Genomic DNA, 18,237 nt, shown 5'->3' on the forward strand with positions numbered 1-18,237 from the left:
TCTTTCTTGCTCATACTACATGTGCAGTGTGAGTGCACTGGGGGGCATTATTTAATGTTTTCTCCCTTCAGGACCCAGACTGATGGAGCTATCACCATCTCAAGCACTGTCTATTGTTGTTTCTGAGGGAAAGAGAGTATACAAAATTGCCTACCAGCTCTTAAAGTTTGGACCCAGGAGTATATCTGCTTACACATTATTGACCAAAGCAAGTGGCATGGACACTCCTGACTCCAAGCCGTAAGGAAGTACAACCACATCATGTGCCTGGGAAACAAACCAGAAATGTTTAGTGGCTAGCATTAATGTCAACTACCACAAGAGGCCATCAGAATACCCACAAGAGAGGGCTTACAGAGACCACCCCAGTTTTTGCCCACTTTTTGTTGGGAAAAGAATAACTTCCTGTTTTGATTGCTACATAAAAAGAGGCCTCCCTACTCTGCAGAAATCAGGAACTCAATACTCATTTTCTGTGTGACTATCAAATATCTTCCAGGTGTTTTGCCTTTAAGTGGAATCAATGGTTCTGCGAGGCACTTCTATTAAGATATCTCAACTCAAAACAACTCCCTTTTTCATGGCCTTGATCCACAGAGGTGGATTCCTGATGAACTTCCATGAACTGTAAACTGGCCATAATTGTCCTTGGGAATGGGGGCACCTGACTGAAGTTGGGTCACTTACAGCCTCTTTCCATTCCTTGATTCAGAGGCAGGTTCCTGGTGAACTACATGACCTGTATTGTTCTGGGGGAGGGGGACACCTGACTCAAGTTGAGTCAGAGCTCTTCTCTGAGATTTTGGCATTGGAATGACTAGGAATTTCTAGTCTATGTGTACCTGGTAGACATATTTCCCATTGTGTTACCTGGAAGCACAGAAAAACAAGTTTGTGGGGGGAATCTTACTGGCAAAACCTGCTCTGTTTCCAATCCATCCAGCAGTCCATCTGGGTTCTTGTTGGCCTGAGGAACCCATCCCTTTGACCACTAAAAAGCCATAAGGTAAATTCCCCTTTATTTTATGTTTTAAACTGGCTGAGGGGTTACGGGTACTTGCAGCTAGCAAACTCCTAACTGATACATATTCTTTGCCTCTGGACCCCGACACAAAAAGTTTGTAGGTGTAGCCCATTCCAGTAAAGTAGAGGTCAGGTGGCAATTCTACTTCATCCATTATACTTCTGGCAGTTTCTTTTCTGCTTGAGAAAGCTCATCAGAATGTGAGTGAGTTCAGGTGACATTATTATAGGGATCACCTGGAATCTGCTTAAGTTATTTTTTTTTTTTAAAGGAAAATAACTTGTCTCCTTGGGTAAATACTATTTTCGACCCACTTCCCAACACTGGTATTGAGTGCATGCTGTTTCCTCTGCCTGGAGTCCTCTCCTCATCAAGTCTTTAGACCCAGCTCCAATGTCACCTCCTGTGGGGAGACTTTCTACACTCTCCTATATTGTATTAATTACGTCCTTCTCTCTGCTTCCCAAAGCAGGTGGCACATATATTTTCCTCCAGAAATACTTCTTTATACGTCTGTCTCATTTGAAATTCTGAGTTCCTCAGTGGTTGGGAGAATGCCTTGTTTGCCTCCACATTCCACAGTGCCTGGACTGGAATAGATGCTCAGAAAAGTTTGTTGAGTAAATGAAGTTAAATTAGAGCAACATATCCCGTATCTACTCTTATTCAAGAAATATATAGTGGCTACCCAACCATCCCAGGCCATGTTCCAGATACTGCAGATGAGCAACACGAGTCCTTGCCCTCAGAACATTACAGATGATATTCAGGTCATAAGGGCTATAAGGAAAAGTAAAGCAGGGTTAGGGGAGAAGAGAATGATGAGGGGGGTGGGACTTGATATTTTAGTAGAGTGGTGTAGATAACTTTCTGAGGAGATGACTTTTGAAAATTTTGAAATTTGTAGTAAGAGTACATGCCTTTCTGGTATCTGGGAGGTAAGAAACACTATGTGCAAAGGTCTTGAGGTAGGAGTGAGGCTTCATGTTCCAGAAGCAGGAAGGAGGCGAGTGTGGCTGGAATGGAGTGAGGGGGCAGAGTGCAAGGAGATGCAGTTAGAAGGGGAGGCGTGTTAGGTGGGGCAGAGGGGGGCTCACATTTAGGTTCTTGGAGGTCCTTGGTGAAAAGATTTTGATCTTTGCCCTGAGTGGGATGGAAAGACATTGGAGGCTTTAGAGAAGTGGAGAAATATGTTTTGACTTAGTTTTTAATAGAATCTCTCTGGCTGCTTGAGAAGAAGCTGAGAGCAGAGTGGAATTGAGGAGAGCAGATAGGAGGTTATTGCAATATTTTAGGTAAAAGGAGGGCTCAAATAGGGGTATTTCAAAGGTATTTGCTCCTGGATTACAGGTGGGATGTGATGACAGGAAAAGAGGAGTCAAGGATGACTTCAAGGTTTGGCCACAGCCAGCAGAAGGATGGAATTCACCTTTACTGTGGTGGGGGAGGCTGAAAGGAGCAAATTGAGGGGCAAGTTCCAGAGTCTGGCTTTGAATATGTCAAGCTTGACATACTGCTCAATATTTATGTATAGATATGCTGTTTTTCAGAATCTGAAGGTTAAAACACAACCTGAAGTTAAAGTCAGCTTTATTTATTGAACACCAGGCACTGTGCGGAAAGCCCCATGTGTGCTGTCATTTAAATCTTCCCATTATTCCTACCGGCTTAATTACTAATATTTTCAATGCTCTTTCATGGATTAAAGATGAAATGCCATGTCCAAAGTCACTCAGCCAATCATTAATCTGCCAATATAATGCAGGGCCGGGATTCCAACCTAGGTGTGGTCAGACTGCAGAGCTCTTGCTAGATTCTAAAGGTGGGGATCACTTTCTGAGCATATCTGCCACAGCCTTGGGCTCCATAACAAAACAGGTACCTGGGCTGTGTGATAAAAAATCAGAAAAGGGTCCAACCCCATCCTAGGTGTTACAGGTTCCACAGTAGAAGCTGTAAACAAAGGACAACATTATTGTACCTGAGGGGACTGATGCTTGCAAGTTCTCAAGTACCTGAAGATTTAATGTTAAAAAGCCATCAGAAGTTGTCGTTTAGAAATAGAAGAGATTAAAAATTGCAGTGGAGCATTGATGGGATGAAAGAAAAAGCAACTCCCAGGCGATGCTTGCTGGAAAACACCAGGATCCCTGCCCTACATCCTTTCGAAAGGGTAGCCTAGTGTGACCTTCCTTAGGTGGTCCTCTAGAAAGACCAGGATATAGAGTACAAAAGCCGGGAACCTCTAGGGTCGCAGCATCCGCTCCCCTGTGCCCTCCTTCTCCGCCCCTTTCAGTCTCCACGCGGGGAAAAGCGGGACGACGCCTGCGCATGCGTCCGGGGCAAGGTCCGCTCCCCGCGACGTCAGGGGGCTCGCGCCCGCACTAAAGCCCCGCCCCCCGGGCGCAAGAGGCGACCTGGGCGGGGGGCCTCGGGCCCCGCCCCCAGCCGAGCCGAGCGGGGCCGAGCCGAGCCGAGCACCTCCGAGCGCGGCCGAGCCGAGCCGAGCCGAGCGGCCCGGAGTCGGTTGGTGCAGCTGCGTCCCCGCCGCCCAGCAGTCCGAGGCTCCGGCGTCGCCGCCGCCTCCGCGGGGCCTGCGCCGGCCGCCCGCCCGCCCGCCGGGAGGGAGGTCCGGAGCGCGGGGAGAGCGGCCCGGCCGCGGGCGCCGCCGCCACCGCCGCCGCTGCCAGGTGAGCTCCCGCCGCGGCCCGCCGGCCCCGTGTGCCCCCGCGACTGTCAGTCTCCGTGTCTGTGTGTCTCTCTGCCTGTCAGCTCCCCCGCGTCTGCGCGAGCTCCCTCCCGCCACGCCTGACCCCCGGCCCTGCCCGCGGCGGCCGCCAGCCCCTCCCGCCCGCTGCCCCGGGTCTTTCTGTCAGCAGCCAGCACCCCCATGCGCGCAGGCTCCGCCCCTTCCCCCCGAAGCCCCGCCTTCGCCCCATCTGTCAGCACCCCCCACCCAGCCCGGGCGTCCTGGGGCTCGGTTGTAGCCCCCGCGGGCCGCAGCCGCGACGCGAGCAACAGGGGGTGCGGAGGGGAGGGGGGCGCCCGCAGACGCCCGCCTGTCCCGGCGAGGGTGCGTGTCGGAGCGCGCGGGTGCGGGACCGCGTGGGCGCCCGGGAGCCGGCATGGGCACTCGGGGGGCGGCCTGACCTGCGCGGGGCGGAGATGCCGGGCGGCCCCAAGCCGGTCGCTCCGACTCGCGCGGCCCCTGCCCCTGGTGTAAAGAGCCTCCGCTCCGCCAAGGAGGCAGCCGAGCCGGGACTCCCAACGCTTGGGGTACAGTAGAGCCCTGAACCCCGGGACCCTCGTTTGGGCCCCGGCTCCCCGGATGCCCAGAGCGGCGTGTGAGCGGAGTTTGGGGCTTGGTAATCCCAGTTTGGGATTTCCATTCAGAGAAGCCTGTCGGAAGTGCCTGAGGAGTGGGTGGGATGTGGAGCTTGGGTGGGAAGTGTTTGAGAGCTTGAGTCACTTTGAGTTGCGCGGTTGGCATTTCTGAGCAGTGATTGCCTTGGGCTCGCGCCCTGTGAGAAACTGTTATGTGATGGGGAGGGGAGGTTAGATGGAGGAGGGGGGGGCACACTCCTTTCTGTTTTCATCTGTGTCATGTGAACACGTAGTATTATTCATGAGACTCCACACAGCTTCAGTTTTAAAAAGGATTACAGTAGTTTCCATTTATACATGCTCTTGTACGTTGTGATGTTGATGTGCTTTATTTGTAGTAAACTTAGCATTGCAGTATTTCAAAACGAAGAGAAAATGCGTCCTAAAACAATTGGTATTTTGCCGGATAGTTCTCAACCACGGGGAAAGAGCCAAAAGCGCACTTCATTAGCTGGAACAACTTATTCGGGCTTAATTTGTTTCTAAGAGACATACAGTGGAAAAATCCAGAAGCAGCACAGTAGTATCAAAGACTCCTAGGAAATTAATGAAAGGGCCCTTCTCTTGCTGCCTTGGAAAGATGGTATCAAAGTTGCTGTAGAGGACCGAGCTCACATGTAATGATAAACATATTAACCAAGTTGGTTTTGTGACCTTGATACATTGAACAGCGTTTGATTTGCACAGTGCTTCGGCAACAGGTAAACATTGCATGGGGAGTGGGGTAACTTTTGGAGAAAATGTTCCCCATGTTTTGTTTTGTTTCCATATTTAAGTAAGCTTTCAGGGTAGGTGAGACTAGGGTAGTCTCACCATAGGAGTGTGTGTGTGTGTGTGTGTGTGTGTGTGTGTGTGTGTGTGTGTGTGTGTTCGCGCGTGCGCGCGCGCGCGCGCGCGTGTGTTTTAAGATAACATTAAAAATTACAAAAGTAGGGGCACCTGGGTGGCTCGGTTGAGCTTCCGACTCTTGGTTTCGGCTTAGGGTCATGATCCCCAGGGTGGTGGGATCGAGCCCCATGTCGGGCTCCTCAGAGCCTGCTTGAGATTCTCTCTTTCTCCCTCCTTCTGCCCCTTTCCCCACACTCACGCTTTTTTCCTGCTTACAGATTATGTACAGTCTTACACGTAGATTATGTATGTACGCCTCCTACATGAAGGCATGAGAGGATGGTTGACATAGGGATTCAGTGGTGTGATTATATATAATTCTTTGCTTAATCTGATTTGCAACTTTACTCTGCAGCTGGAGGTATTGTCTCCTCTATAGGTATATTTAATCTATTCATTACCCATAATACTTTTGTATGGGTAAGAACCTGTCTTCCCTTTGTGATAGTTTTAAAAAGTAAATTGGAGCCTCTGCTTAGAGCATGCCAAAAAACTTTCCGTCTTAAAGTAAAACCTGAAGTCCTTGCTGTGGCTGAGTAGACTACCTCCCTGTCTTCACTTCCAGTTTTGCCAAACAACTTAAAAACTTCAAGCATATACTAGCCTCAGTGCCTTTGCATTTGCTGTTCCCTCTGCCTAGAACTCTGTTCTCTGGATATCATGGTTCTTGCCTCAGGTCTCTGCTCAGATGTAACCTTATCAGGCTTTCCCTGACCCCTCTGTGTAAAATACACCCCACTTTCCTGTCCTCCTTGACCCACCTTGCTTTTCTTCATAGCATTTACTACCACTTAGTAAGTGCATATTAAAATGTTGGTTTATGTCTCTTTCCCTCCATTAACCCAAGAGTGTGAGATTTTTTTCACTGATGAATCCTCAGGGCTCAGAACAGCACCTGACACATTATAGGTGCTTTATATTTGTTCAATGAATGAGTAAATGAATGTTCATTATACATCCATTCCTGTAACCTTCCTGTAGCCTCCTAGTTTTTAGATAGGTCTATTATGAATTGGGGGACCAATCCCTTAGAAGTCAGGATAAGTCCTCTCCTTTACATATCTGAGAAGAAGAATTTTCCAAGTGAGGCTTATAATCTTAGAAAGAATTACAGTCTTGATTTAACTTAAACAATTGAGGGAAGAAACATTTTTGGCAGATGTTACTGGCTTTTTTATGCATTATCCCTTGTGTCACTTTGGAAATCTTTGAAAAGTATAAAGTATCCCTGTTATGTTTACAGCTGTGATTTCAATTTGGTAGTTCTTAGTGATAGTATAAGCCTCAAGAGCATAGTGAGTTTTTTGTGTCAACAGATACCCAGAGATATAATTACAGCTTTAATGTGTTTTCATTTGAGGAGTAGCTGGTATATTTACTTATTTTCCTGGCAACTCTATCCTTTTCAGCTCCTTGCTTATCAGGTTTTGGATGGCCTCACAGGTACACTTAATTTTTTTTTTAACATTTTAAAATAAATCCTTGATCTCTTGAGCATTTTACATCTCTTGTGTGACTCTTGAACTGTTTTGAAAGTACCAGTTTCATCTTTCAGGATGAACTGATATCTGTAGTAAAACATATAATTGCATTTTCCTTATAGGGATGGGACAAATTGTATCGTGGGGTAGAATTTTTACAGAAAGAATATAATGTGGGTGCAAGCTTTTTAAAGGTTTGGATTTCAAGTTAGAGTACTTTAAAAAAATATTTATTTATTTTTTGAGAGAAAGAGACAGAGTATGAGCTGGGGAGGGGCAGAGAGAGAGGGAGACACAGAATCCGAGGCAGATTCCAGGCTCTGAGCTGTCAGCACAGAGCCCGACATGGAGCATGAACTTGGAAACGGCAAGGTCATGACCTAGGCCAAAGTCGGACGCTTGACCGACTGAGCCACCCAGGTGCCCCCAAGTTAGAGTACTTTTTTAAAAGTTTATTTATTTTGAGAGAGAGAGGGGGCAAGAGAGAATCCCAAGCAGGCTCTGCACTGTCAGCGCAGAGCCCGATGTGGGGCTCATACTCAACAAACCTCAAGATCATGACCCAAGCCGAGACCGAGAGCCAGACGCTTAACCAACCAAGCTACCCAGGTGCCCCAGGGTACTTTTAATTTTAATGAGTTTTTGAAAAAAAATCATTTTTTCTCATAAGGAAAAGGATTCCTTTGAACACAATCCAAACAGAGACCTTCAAAAACGTTTTTTTCTTATGCCTCAAACATGCAAGAACTTAGGGGGAAAATTCTAAATGAAAATTTTCTTTTAAAGGCCTAAAGGCAATGTCTTAAGCATTTATTTTTATTCCATAGACATTTATTGAGCACATAGTTGGGGGGGGGGGAAGTTCTGTGTGTTTTTGCATGGGCTACATGACCATGTTCCATTTTAGATTACCAACCTGATTTCTTATTATTTCTTCTCTTTTGTCACTTGGCTGCCTCCCTTCTGTCATCATATTTTCTCCCTAAATGATCTCATCTATTCCCAGGACTTTAATACCCTTTAAATGCTGATGCCTTCCTCAGTTACATCTCCCTCCTGGACCTTTCTCTGGTTCTGGTCTTGCATTTTTACCCACCACCTTCCTGCTATCTCTACTTGCTGCCCCACTGGAATCCCAATCTTCATATGTCCAAAATAATCTCCCTCTCAGACTTCCAGATTTATGTTCCTCATTCCTGACTCCTGCCTTCACTCTCTGCCAGCTTTCCCTGGCCCCTGCCTTCCCTATCGCAGTGTCCTTAATTGTCCTCTCGTTGGTCAGGCCAAACACATGAAAGTTGTCTTTGATTCTTCCTGATTCCTCATCCCACATCCAACTCATCAGCACAGACTGTTGTCCTAGATGCCAGAATACCTCAGATCCTCCCTTCTCCATCCTCATAATCCAGCTGCCGTCCTTTCAGCTGGATGACTGTCCCAGCCTATACCTGGTCTCCCAGCTTCCAGCCTTGCCTTCTTCTAACCCACATACCCATTGCAGCCAGAGTGATGCTGCTAAAAAGCAATCCAGATTGCATCACCCCACTGCAGTGGCTTCCCACAGCACTTAGACCCAAACCCACACTTCTTAATCAGAGGTGCTCGGCCTCTGTCTCTGTCTCCAGCCTCTGACCCTTGCTCATCCATTCTTCTGTCAGGTTGGAACTGTCAGTTCCGCAAATGTGCCAGTTCTCCTCCTCTTCTGTACAGGCCCTTCTCTCTGCCTGGCACCCCTCCCCCTGCTCTCCTCATGGAAAAATCCCTCTCAGACATTTGCTCTCAGCTAAAATGTTCCTCCTCAGAGGGGCCTTTCCTGGTCACCCCGTTCCACGGTAGCTTCTTCCCCCATACCTGCGTTGTACCCCCTTAGTATATGTGCATTTCCTGCTTAGTACTTCGCCAGAATCCCAGGTGTCTCATTTATATCTTTCCTTCTTTTTTTCAAAAATTTTTTTCAAGTTTATTTATTTATTTTGAGAGAGAGAGCACATGTGCACAAGCATAGTAGGGGCAGAGAGAGAGGGAGAGAGCATCTCAAACAGGCTCCGCACTGCCAGCGCAGAGCCCGACGTGGTGCTTGACTCACAAACCGTGAGTTCATGACCTGAGCCAAAACTGAGAGTCGGATGCTCAACTGACTGAGCCACCCAGGCACCCCAAAAAACAGTAGTTCCTATCTCATAGGGTCATTGTGAGTGGCATAAGTACACAAGAACAATGACTGTGGCTTTTAATATTATAAGGAGGGAAAAGAAACCTCAGGAAAAGACCTTTAGCCCCATCAACAAATTAGAGTTTGGGTACGAGTGAAAGACAATACCTAACAGTATTGTTTCATTGACTCAGGTTTTGAACTTATAAAAATGATCAGGGAATTAACTATTTGGCTTGTGATTTATAGTCATTCTGCTGATGTATGGAAACATTGTTTGGATTCAAAGTTGTAAAATGCTTGAGGTAAGACAGTTTTCTTCTTTTTAATCTCTCCATCTTAAGAAAGATTCTTAGGGTAGAGAGATCTTTTGAGAGGCTGGTCATTTTGAGTGTCTAGTTAGTTTTTTCTCTTTCATTAGAAAGGTACTCACCATTACTGTTTACTTCAGTAGTGAATATCTTACTTCAAACAGCCAAGCAAACAGTAGGCCTGGTACAGGCATGGTGGGCTGGGCAGCCCTCACAATGAAATATCTCGGCATAGTTGAATTTTCTGATGGGATGGCTTATGATCAAGTGCTCGTTTGGTGACTTCCATCAACTTTATGAAGTAGAGGGTGAGGATGTTTGCTAAGACTAAGTGGGAAGAGGTCAGAGTGAAAACAAAGAGATTTGACATATAATTGAGGTCAGGAAGGGTGAACTTGGGGCAACGTCCATGATTTCCTGACAGGATGCAGGACTCTGTTGAGGTAGGAGACGAGACTATGGATGGATTGGGGTATCAGTCGTGTTCAGCTTCCTGGATTTAGGAGTGTATGGTTGGATTCAGCCAGGGTTGAGGTTTGGTGGCAGGAAGACAGTGGAACAGAGGATCTGCGGGTATTGTCCAGGGAGTCATTAACATGCCAGATAAGGGTTTTTAGGCTGGATGAGGGGGAGAAAAGGAGCAGAGTTGTCGATGAAGGCAAGGACTGCATATATTGGAGTGATGGAGTAGTAGGAAGACGTGGTTAGGTAGGGGACATGTGAGTGGAAGATTTCAGAGCTGGAGCAGTTAATTACTGGACATGACAAGCTCCTGAAGTGAACCCAGTGAAGATGAATGAAGTCAAGGAGGTCAATTAACCAAGAGGCTGGAGAGTTGTTTGGGTCATTCCCGTAGTCAGAAAACCAATCACAAGGATGTCAGGATATTAGGGTGGAGAGAAGGAAGGCTGTGAAGTCTGCAGTGAATGAAGTACTAGCAAGAGAAGAGGTGTTAATGACCAGCCTGCAGGCACCTCAGAAGATCAGGGGGTTTTGCCTGAGGGCAGTGGAAGAGCAATGACCTGGAAGCTTTAGTGGTTGCAAGGTCTCTCTGGAAGGAGTTGGCCTTGGCCCAGATCCTGTATGCTTTGGAAGGAATCCCAATTGAAGTGGGCAGCATCGATGGCATGTTGTATTGTGTTTCTAAACTTGGTCATGAAAATCATCTGAGGGTGTGTGTTAAAAATACAGATTCCAGGGTCCCATTCCAGACCAACTGGATTAGGATTTATAGGAGAGGAGACTGAGAATGTACATTTTAAAATGCCCCCACCCCACCACCACACACGTACCTGGTAATTCTTTATAATTAGGCAAGTTTTGGAAATGTAGCTGTAGTGTTTAAGATCATGGGGTCTGGAAGCTGACAGCCAGGGTGTGAAAGAGGTGTGGCGGGTAGGAGTGAGCCTTAGCCTATGACTCTTAATAGCTTAGCTCTCCAGGTCTGTCTGGTAGCAGAAGCAGTGAATTAAGGGACCCTCCATTAGAGGCAAACACACTGACCACAGCAAGAAGAGACAGCCAGTGATGACAGAGATGAAAACACTGTATAAGATAATTCAAAGTCTAGCAGTTTGGAAGACATTCATTGTAGAAGAGAGTTCTGTTTGCCTCAGTAGCCCCTGAATACATTAATCGTAATTGTTGTTCTCAACAGGAATAGGTCAAGTTATGGTTTGGTTAGTTCTGGAGGCCGAGAAGGAAGTAATGCAACTTAGAAAGCTTTCTAGCATAAACTAGCATGTTTTAGTGCTTCAGTTATCCATAAAATTAACTTGTGTGATACATTTCTATCTCTGAAGATATGGAACTAAAACATTTACTCAATGACCTGCTGAAGATAAGAGCAGTATGATCCCCAAGGGGCTTTATACATGATTAGAGGCTTAATATCATGATGGCAGCGGCTCTACCACCCCATTCTCTGTATTTTGGCCAAGAAAATTCAGTTCCTTTTCATGGAAAAGAAGAGGAATCCTGCAAAAGAATAGCTCCTGGGAGGAAATTTGGAGTTAGCCATTCTTGGCTGACCATTTGGAGCCCCCTATTGCTAGTAAGGAGGTTTGGGTTTGTTCAGAATATTTCAACTATACTTCCAACCCGGTTTGTCCTACCCAAACACCAAAGCTGTGGGAAAATCATGTCAGCCCTGCTAGAAGTGGTTGCTATGGACCTTGAGCCTAAAACTTTATTTGCTCTATCATGTGTTCCATTTCTTCTTTCCTTTTAGCACAGCTGGTACTGAGAAGCCTGGCTTTCAGACTGCCACACTGGGTGCCAAACATGGCATAGCATCTTGGTTATATTCCTGTCACTCACCACATCCTTCCACTTACTGCCTCATCTCCTTGGTGAACTACAGGGAGCCACTTGAATGCACATCTTGAGACCTAGAAAATGTGGCAATGGAGGTTTAGTAATGCCAACCCAACCCGAACTTTCCATTTGCAAGTTAAGATTTTTTTTAAAGTAATGCCGTTTAGAGAAAAAATGGGAATTCAGATTATTTTTCCCTTTTAGAAAAACATCTTCTAAAGCTAACAAATACTAAACAGAGGCCCATGAGTATTTTAACAGTAATAACATGCTCTTTATTATCACACTTATCTGCCCTATGGGGCCCAGGAACCCCTGAACTCTGTTGTATTCTGTATTAATGAAGGCTCTACTATATTGTGATGCTCTTATAACGTTTGAATCACTACGTGTACTCAATTTGTGAAGTGTTTCTATGCCTACTGCGAACTAGGCACCTTGGGGGTTAAAAAAGAAGGTCTTTGTTCTCAGATATTTTTAAAAGTTCGACAATGTGCATTTAAATCTCTAACCTCAAGCAGACGACCCTGTGTGCTGTGAAGGAGGTGTAATCAAAATGTAGGCTCACAGATGAAGGAGGTTATTTCTGGTGGTGGGCGGACATGGTGAGAGGAGATGGTGTGCTTTCACGGAGGGTTTGTATTCAGACAGGACCTTGAATTGGGTAGAATTTGGAACTGTTATATTTGATATTCTGTTTACTGAGGCATCATTTATTTTAGCAAGACTACAGAGATACTTTGGTGCTTAATGAATTAGCTTTCACTCATCCAGAATGCCTCACTCCTTAATTATTTTGGATAATTTTTCTTTGTAATTAAGTATGAAGTATTAAGGAATGTGTGGTGGAGAAGAGCTTTTATGGGAGCCCTTAAATAATCTTGGGATCATAGTAGATGTCTCAAATTCTAAAAGAATTGGAAATATAGTGCTATGGTAGTGAATAGAAAACCAGAGTGATAATGGAAGGTATGTGTTTGGGTATATGGTTTAGGAATTGGGGGAAGAAGGAGCTGTAAGTGAGATGGTGAGGCCTTTGTAGGAAAGAAACGTCTTCCCAGTTAGGGGACCTCTTGAATACTCACTGTCTTGTTTCTGAGTGTCTTTTCCAGGAATTGTTGGCAATGAGGGCAGGAGAGCCCTGTGGGCTGGGGCCATAATAAACTTCTCCCTTGTTCTAGTATGGCCAAGCACAGAGGGTTTTACAGAATGGGTCTACCTGCTCTAGGTCTGTGTGTGCCTTATTTCTGGGCGTGGCCTGCTTCAAAGCTATATATTTCTGACAGAGTGGATGCTTTTTGGCTGACACGTGTCCCTCTGGGTGAGTCCTCACTCCTTTGGCAGGCCCATTTCTTGCCATGGTAGGTTAGCTACAACTGGACACCATGTCATCCTTGCAGTTGGTTATTATTAGGTCTGAGACCTTGCAGCCAGTTTTTCCTTTCCCATGTAAGACTGAATTTTCACTCTTGTCCTTGCCCTGTCATTTCAACACTTAATTTTCCAGGCAGTTGAAAACATACCATTTGCTACCTTTTATGCTGAAATGGGGCCCTGGCTCAGAATTCTGATTTTTTTGGGGAATCAGCATACACGGTTTTGAAACAAATACTATTTTCCTTGTTTATTCCTGATAATGCCAATAGCATTTTAAAAGCTGAGATATTTGGTAATGCTGTCTATCCCATGTTACCATGCAGGTGACTGAAGCAACTCTTAAGAAAATGAATTCAGTCACTCACCAATAATGTACTTATTTTATATCAGTGGTGTGTCAGATGCTATGCTAGACACCAGTGGGGAACAGTCAGACATGGTCTTTCTCTGGCCTTGTGCCACTTATAGTCTGGTGGATCTATGGATCTATCCATGATAGATTTGTAGATAACTATAGGCCTGGAGACAGAAAGGCCTGGTGCATAGTCCTGCTTTTGCCATTTACCAATTATATGACCTTAGGCATTTGACTCTGTGTTCAGAATAACACAGACTCTGTGTCAACGTGAATAAAAACCTCTTTTAACAAGGTTTATAAGAGTTTCATAATAGTTACATGACACTACATAGAAAAGAGCTTTGAGAAGGTCAAGTCACTGTATATGCAGATACAGGTGGGGGTCATCAGCCCCTGCTCTGTTTAATAGGAGTGGCTAACAGAGGGTTTCCACTAGTGTGTGGGTTCAGAGAATGCCATGTACTTCAGAGAATCCCCAAATATAATACTAGGACTAAATACTATTAATATTTCATGAATTCTAATGCTTTTAAATAATAAGAAAACCAGCTATTTTTGGTGCCTGGGGTTAATGTAGGCTACTTAGTCATCCCTAGCAAGCTGTAGATTTAATACATACTGGCATTATTTCAGCAAACAATGCTTCTGGATATTTACTCTCTAACTGGAAATTTATTACTACAAGAATGGATGTATATGATAATAGTAGCAGTCTAATACATACTTTTATTACGGAGTAGACATACACAAGTTTATCTGAACAGTAATTATAATAAAATAAAAGGTATCCTTGGTAAGAAGTAGGAGGTATCTTTAGTTTTTTACAGATTTAGGTAGATAAGGAGTTTTGAGCTGCGAGATTCCTTTTTGGTTCTAACCTTCTTTTGTTTTTATGGTCAGTCTTCCTGCGTATCCCTGAAGGACCTTTCATGTAGATATTTTCTGTAGTAACCTAGACAAGACCCTTAGTCTTTCGGAACTTCAATGTAGTCATAAAATGTGGCCTTTGCTTTGCCATGCCTGCTTCACAGAATTGAGACATTCAGACCAGACAAAGGATTGGAAAGGATGTGCTTCTATCTGTGATGGTTCTCATTAGTCCACAGGTGTAGTGGTCAGATAGTTCTGGCAAATGAATGCCTCAGAAGGGCTGTGTCTTGATTTGTAGTACAGCCTTGTTCAGGTTTCCTGATTCTTTCTCGTTAGGATTTTTTTTTAAGTTTGTTTTATTTTGAGAGAGAGAAAGAGTGGGGCAGGGGCAGAGAGAGGGAGGGAGAGAGAGACAGAATCCCAAGCAGGCTCAGTACCATTCACGCAGAGTTTGGCGTGGAGCTCAAACTCACGATCTGTGAGATCATGACCTGAGCTGAAATCAAGAGTCAGATGCTTAACCAACTGAGCCACCCAGGTGCCCCTGATTCTTTCTCATTAAAATTCAGTGCCTTCCACATCTTTTGGTCTCATTCTCATTAAATAGCTTTTCACTTTATGCTTGGTTAGCCATTCACCAACATTTATTGAGCTTTTGCTATGTGTTAGGCATTGTGTGGGGTGCTGGGGATATAAAGGGGAGAGGGCCAGACACTCTTGGCTGTTTGGTGGGGAAGGAGCCCAAGGCTACAGCATCAATTCTTGCCTGAATTTCCAGCCTGCTGGGCTTCCCTATGTATTTCAGACTTGCCAGTTGCCACAATTGTGTGAGCCAGTTGCTTAAAATCTCTTAATGTCTGTCTGTCTGTCTGTCTCTGTGTGTGTTGTGTGTGTGTGTGTGTGTGTGTGTGTGTGTACGTACTTACATATATCCTATTGGTTCTGTTTCTCTGGAGAACACAGACTGATACATTACTTAACAAATGCTGTCATCCTCAGTGCAGAATGAGTAAGAACAAATGTAAACAAAATGCTTAGTGTGGTTTTTAGCCATGTTGAGTTTGAGGTGTCCGTGTAATCCACATGGAGATATCAGCAGGCAAATGTAGTCAGGTCAAGGAGAACTCACACAAGTGGTCTGGACTACGGATAGAGAAGTTTGGAACCCCAGGAAACACGAACATTTAGGGGAGAGGCAGAGGAAGAGGAGCCGGTAAAGGAAACCAAGAAGGAGTAGATAGGAGGAAGCGCAGGAGAGAGTGGGGTTGTGGAAATCCGGGCAGGGGAGAATTTCACGGAGGGAGTGCAGCACTGTCCAGCATCTCAAGGTCAAGAGAAATGTTGGTATATGTCCATTGAACTTAACTCCTGGGAGGTGTCATCGAGGTGACTGTTTCAGTGTCGTCATGCATTACAGTGGGTGGAACAGAGTCCATGGCGATGACATGAAGATGCGTGTTTGCTTCTCCTGTTTCCTCAAGGAGCTCACTTATGCAGTGTGAGGACAAGAAGGGGCTGTGGGAAGGGATGATCTTAGGATAGGAGGGGCTGCAGCATGTTCAGAAGTGAAGAGACGGAGCTAGAAGACAGGAAGAAGGCAGAGGTGCAAGGGAGAGAAAGGACAAAGGGTGGCTCACGTGCTCCCCGGGGTGTAAGGACCTGCACAAGGGATGGCCAGAGGTGTTGCCAGAGGCAGAATGCCTGTTTCACTTTGTATGGAAAGAGAAAAGGTATTGGGGATACAGGTAAGTTATAGATGGGAGGAGACTAGACGTTTTGCCCTCGTCAAAGCTTCTATTTTCTTTGTGAAATGGACCTTCGGCAGCAACTGATAGCCAGGGTGAGCTGGTGCAGTAAGGTCTCTGAGACAGGAGTGAAGGTATAACCTTATTGCTGCGGGGCTTGAAGTGGAGCCTGGTTATCACTCCCCATTGTCTGTTGAATGAAAGTTTTGCTCCGCAGTCTGATGTTTGTACAGTCTTCCACAATCTCCCTTTAACTAGTTCTGCCAGGCCACCTATCTTTTCTGTTTCCTTCCAGCACCCTTGGACTTGAACTTCAGCCAGGAGTGTCTGCTGTAGCGCTGGAGTGTGGCCTGGAGAGACTGGGCGTTGTAGGGAGGATGCCATCAGACTCAGAGCCAGCAGTCCTGTGGTCCGATCTCGGCCCCTCCATTTACTAGCTATGGGCCTTGGACATAGCTTAGCTTCTCTGGGTCTGTTTCTTCATTTGTAAACTGTTAATTATAACAACAATAATGAAGGATGGTGGTGATGGTTGTGTCAGAGGAGAAAACATTTTTTTTTTTTAAATTTTTTTTTTCAACGTTTTTTATTTATTTTTGGGACAGAGAGAGACAGAGCATGAACGGGGGAGGGGCAGAGAGAGAGGGAGACACAGAATCGGAAACAGGCTCCAGGCTCCGAGCCATCAGCCCAGAGCCTGACGCGGGGCTCGAACTCACGGACCGCGAGATCGTGACCTGGCTGAAGTCGGACGCTTAACCGACTGCGCCACCCAGGCGCCCCAGGAGAAAACATATTTTAAAGTACTTTGAAGAGGATAAGTAGTATATAAATGGAGCTGGTGTCATGAGGCCATGAGTAACCCTAGCTCCAGGCTTTTGTATAAATGCTCTTTACCACTAGGGCTCTCCACCTTCTCTCTGTCTAAATTCAGCCTGTATTACGTAGAGACATGCTAGCTCCTGTAACAGATGAACCCCGCCGAAATCTCAGTGGCTTAAAACAGTAGACATGTTCATGCCCATTTCAAATCCAGTCACCTGTGGGGGTGAAAGGGGCCCAGACAGATGGATGTGCTGCCATCTTCAAACCGTTGTTGCCAAGATTGCTCTGGGTGTCCATGTCCTGCCAGCGGAGTGGGGGAAGAGAAAGTATGGATGACTGTCTGGGAGGCTTTTATGCACCAGGCTTAGGATGGGAGCTGGTGACCAAGGCCAAAAGAGAGATGGCTGAGGGAGGCATTTACTGGGTGGGAGGCAAATTTGGGGCATGTATGTTTTCATGTGTGCAGAATGGTGGCAGGGGCTCTGAGAAGCATCGGGCTGGCCCTGTGCATCCCTACGACAGGACAGACAGGCCACTCCTGCCTTGGCAGACAGGGCACGGGAAGGCCAAGGGGCCTGGGGCTGGTTCCTGGTGAAGGCAAGCATTGCAGTGGTGGGAGAGAAGCCCTCCAGCTCAGGGGAGAGAGGTGGATGAGAACTGGGGTATTTACACACCTTCTAAAAGCTGGGGAGGCAGACACTGTTTACCTTTCCCAAGATGAGAACACTGATGAGGTGTGGCCTTGACAAAAGCCACACAACAAATCAGAGAAATGAGCTAGGACTTGAGTCTTCTGACATCAAAGCCCCTGGAGGGGGAGCCAGGAAGTACCCCACCCAGAGAGCTGGAAGAACTGGGCTCTGAGGTTGGTTGGAGGTGAACCCCTGGGCACAGGGTAGAGGAGGACCTCCATGGTGGCTGCACCTTTTATGAGTGACTCACCTTTTGGCTGCTTCAGTTGGAGGAGGCCAGGCAGGACAGGAGCATTCCAGGCAGAGGCAAAGACCCTGAGGTTGAACTGTGCTTAGAGGGTTTGGGTACTGAAAGGGGACTGGGTTGGTCACGGTGAGCGGCAGGGGGAGGTGCATGAGAAGATGCTCGAGAGGGAGGCAGGGCCCAGATCACACAAGGGTGTAAGGCCATGGCAAGGAGCTAAGATTTTATTCGAAGGACAGTGGGAAACCATTGTACGTTTTGAGTGGAGGGTAAAGCGTGGTCCAGTTTATAGTTTAAAAAAGACAACTCTGAGGGGCGCCTGGGTGACTCAGTCAGTTAAGCAGTTGACTCTTGGTTTTGGTTCAGATCATGATCTCGCGGCCATGGGTTCGAGCCCTGCATCAGGCTCTGCAGTCATAGCATGGATCCTGCTTCAGGTCTCTGTCTCCCTCTCTCTGCCCCTCCCCTGCTCATGCGTGTGCGCGGGCTCTCTCAGTCTCTCTCTCTCTCAGTCTCTCTCTCTCTCAGTCTCTCTCTCTCTCAGTCTCTCTCTCTCTCAGTCTCTCTCTC

General features: G+C 46.3%; 1 protein-coding gene across 2 annotated transcripts in view; it reads left to right on the top strand.

Annotated features, from left to right (window-relative positions):
* ZHX3 (zinc fingers and homeoboxes 3) overlaps nt 1-18,237 on the top strand; it is a 117,360-nt gene that overhangs the window by 12,524 nt on the left and 86,599 nt on the right. The window contains exon 1 of one of the 2 annotated variants that reach the window (XM_049650784.1): nt 3,502-3,714. The exons of the other annotated variant lie outside the window; for it this stretch is intronic. The gene's annotated coding sequence lies outside the window, so the exon portion shown is untranslated. Of the gene's footprint in view, nt 1-3,501; nt 3,715-18,237 lie in introns of those variants that run through there. 2 annotated transcript variants of the gene reach the window in all.

The sequence above is a fragment of the Panthera uncia genome (assembly GCF_023721935.1).
Source record: "Panthera uncia isolate 11264 chromosome A3 unlocalized genomic scaffold, Puncia_PCG_1.0 HiC_scaffold_11, whole genome shotgun sequence".
Classification (NCBI taxonomy): Eukaryota; Metazoa; Chordata; class Mammalia; order Carnivora; family Felidae; genus Panthera; species Panthera uncia.